The sequence below is a fragment of the Suricata suricatta genome, chromosome 8, assembly GCF_006229205.1.
Source record: "Suricata suricatta isolate VVHF042 chromosome 8, meerkat_22Aug2017_6uvM2_HiC, whole genome shotgun sequence".
NCBI lineage: Eukaryota > Metazoa > Chordata > Mammalia > Carnivora > Herpestidae > Suricata > Suricata suricatta.
The window spans coordinates 17,934,041-17,937,609 of NC_043707.1; the positions used below are offsets into that span (position 1 = coordinate 17,934,041).

Sequence of the window (3,569 nt, forward strand, 5' to 3'; positions counted from 1 at the left end):
CAGAGTAGTCTCTTATGATCATCTGCATTATTGTGGTGTCAGTCATCTCCTCTTCTATTTTTTTATTTTTATTTTTTAGAGATAGAGCACAAGCACAAGTTGGGGAGAGGGGTAGCAGGAGAGAGAGAGAGAGAGAGAGAGAGAGAGAATCTTAAGCTGGCTGCATGCCCAGCACGGGGCCCAATGTGGGGTATGATCCCATCACCCTGGGATCATGACCTGAGCCAAAAGCAAGAATTGGACGTTCAAGTGACTGAGCCAGCCAGATGCCCCTGTCTCCTCTTTCATTTCTGATTTTAGTTATTTGGGTTCTCTCTTTTACTTTGTCTGAATGAAAGTATGTCCATTTTGTTGATCTTTCCAACAAACTAGCTGTTAATTTGGTTGATCTTTCCTATTGTTTTTCTGGTCTCTTTCTCATTTACTTCTGCTCTGATCTTTGTTATGTCCTTCTTTTTGCTAACCTTGGGCTTAGTGTGTTCTTCTTTTTCTGGTTCCTTAAGGGGGACAGTTACGATTTTTATTGGTGATTTTTCTTTTTTGTTGTTTTAGGTTCTGATCATTTAATCAGGACTGCTATGGAATGCAGTATCTCAGCTAACCATTCTGCCCTTGTCCTCTGCCTCACCCTGTTTACCTTCATGTATCTATAGCACAAGAACCCCCTCCCCTTTATCCCCCTTACTCTTTTTAGGGGGAAAATGTCACTAAGTGGATCCAGCTTCTTCCATACAGCATGAAACAGGATACATAAAAATATCTTTATGAAGAGTTTTGTTATGCTGTCCCAGGGTGGAGTCAGAGGCAGAGTTAAGGGCTGGGGTGAAATTTGGGGATCTCTTAGAATTTTTCTCAGGGGCACAGAACCCATAGTTTCCTCAGAAAAGGGATATGTCTAAGAGGACAGGCTGGGCTAGGCTAAAAGTTTTTTTCAAGAGTATTATGAAGATAGGGACACTTAAAAACCCATTCTCCTTCCTCTTCCCGTACCTTCCCCAACTTCCAGGTAGAAGAATAGGGGTCTCCTGAGCAGGGAGTAATCATAGTTCTCTCAAGGTTTCATCTGTGATTCCTGGAGTGGGCAGCGAGTAGAGCTTATTCTATGGTGCTGCCTGACTAGCTCAGGATTTTCTGTCCCTGCCAGTGAGCACCAAGACCTGAAGGATGTCAGATAGTGATGCGGTTTCCTTGACTGCATCATTCTTATCCACCACTACAAAGTGGTGACTCTCTGCATCCACCAGCCTGTTGATGATGGTCTCCAGAGTCTCATGCAGGTAGCGCTTGAAGACACATCTCAAGCAATGTGATCAACATTGTAGGGCTTTGATCACTGAAACATCTAGGTTATTGTGAGTTTGTTCTGCTGCTAAATTGATAACATGAAATGTAAAGTAGAAGTCTACCACACACTCTCTCTCATCTGCCAGTGGCAGGGCTGAGAATCAGCACTGTACAAAATGCCCAGAGTCATGTAGACAGGAGTGGTAGCGTGGACCATAGCAGTACTGGCCTGAGTGCTAACCTGAAGTTCTTCCAGAGACTTAGACATGAACTCTGGCCTGGGTATTCAGCAGCAAACAATTTGAGATCCTTGAGAATGTGCTGATAGGTGAATATGTACAAGGTGTTGCCTGATTCCGAGTCTATAACTGGAAACCTGCAATCTTGTTTTGAACTAAAGAAGAGACAGCACGCAGACAAGGGAGTAGTAGCAATGCGGGCAAGGGATTAAAGAAGTCTGTATGTACACCTCCAACTTTCTATCTGTGCTCTTCCAGCTCGTAGATCTGAACCAACACTGGTTTATTAATAGTGGTGCAAGACAATAAAAACATTTTTTAATGTTTATTTTTTTGAGAGTGAGAGTGGGAAGGGGAGAGGGGCAGAGAGATGAGGGAACAGAGGATCCAAAGTGGGCTCTGTGCTGACAGCAGCGAGCCCAATGAGGGGCTTGAACTCATGAACCACGGGATCATGCTGCTCTGAAGTTGGAGGCTCAACTAACTGAGCTACCCAAGGTCCCCTAGCAGTGTAAGATATTGATGAAATCAGTGATGGCCAGCATGCCCACAAAACTTTGCTTCTAACTATCCCACAAAGGGGCAGCTCACATACCATTAGTTGCCAAAGAGCTTTCTTCACCCACAGGGAAGTATTAAATATAAACAAATTGGAGTTTGTGGGAATCATGTCATAGCCATGATGAGACTTCATAAAAGAAGTGTACGTGGGATAGTCAGATTCTGGGGACCTGGAGGGTGCTCATTTTCCAGAGCTGGAAATTATCCCAAGAAATGACCATCTACTTTGCACGAGACACTGGCTAGATATAATAGATACATTATTTCTTTAAATAAGCTTTCTAGGGGCGCCTGGGTGGCTCAGTCGGTTAAGCCTCCGGCTTCAGCTCAGGTCAGATCTCACGTTCGTGGGTTTGAGCCTCACGTCAGGCTCTGTGCTGACAGCTCAAAGCCTGGAGCCTGCTTCAGATTCTGTGTCTCCCTCTCTCTCTGCCCCTCCCCCCTCATGCTCTGTCTCTCTCTATATCAAAAATAAATAAAACATTAAAAAAAACTTTAAATAATCTTTCTACCTCTTTCCCCCCACTCTTCTCCTTCTGGTAATCCAATAATGCATGCTTTATTTTAATGGTATCACATAATTCATGTAGGCTTTCTTTACTCTTTTTCATTCATTTTTTCTTTTTGCTCCTCTGACTGGATGCTTTCAATGATCTGCCTTCTAGCTCACAAATTCCTTCTTCTGCTTGGTTGAGTCTGCTGTTGAGGTTTCTATCAATTTTTTCATTTTAGTTATTGTATTCTTTAACTCTAGGATTTCTGTGGATTTTAAAAAAAAATGTTTATTTATTTTGAAAGTGAGAGAGAGAGAGAGCAAGCACAAGTGTGGGAGGGGCAGAGAAAGAGGGAGAGAGAGGATCCTAAGCAGGCTCCATGCTGTCAGCACAGAGCCCAAGGCAGGGCTCAGTCCCACACACTGTGAGATCGTGACCTGTGCCAAAATCAGAATTGGATGCCCAACTGACTGAGCCACTAAGGCACAGGTTTTTTTGTTTTTAATGTTAATGGTTTCCATTTCTCATTGAACTTCTCATTTTGTTCATGCATTGTTTTCTTAATTTCATTTAGTTGTTTGTGTGTTTTTTTATTTTGCAGTTCACAGAATTTCTTTAGGAGTGTTATTCTGATTTCTTTGTCAGACAGTTCATACCTCCATTTCCTTAAGTCAGTTGCTGGAGTTTTATTAGTTTCTTTTGGTGATGTCATGTTTCCTTGATTATTCATGATCCTTATGGTCTTGTTTTGATGTCTGCACAACTGAGGAAGTAGCCACCTCTTCCAGTTTTTACAGCCTGGCTTCAGCAGGCAAAACCTTTCACCAGTTGGGCTCTCCAGAGATTCTGAATGGGCCATCTGCGTGTACCCATAGATGGGCTTGCTATTGGAGCCCTGGGTGGGCAGGCCTCGTGCTTGAGGACATGGCGATGGACCTGGATCCTGAGTCCACGAGGGCCATCCTGGTTCTGGGGATCACTGGGGTGAGTC

The 3,569-nt window shown here is 43.5% G+C and overlaps 1 pseudogene; it reads right to left on the reverse strand.

Annotated features, from left to right (window-relative positions):
• Positions 1-1,121: 1,121 nt before the first annotated feature.
• On the reverse strand, positions 1,122-2,276 carry LOC115297508 (annotated as a pseudogene).
• Positions 2,277-3,569: the final 1,293 nt, after the last annotated feature.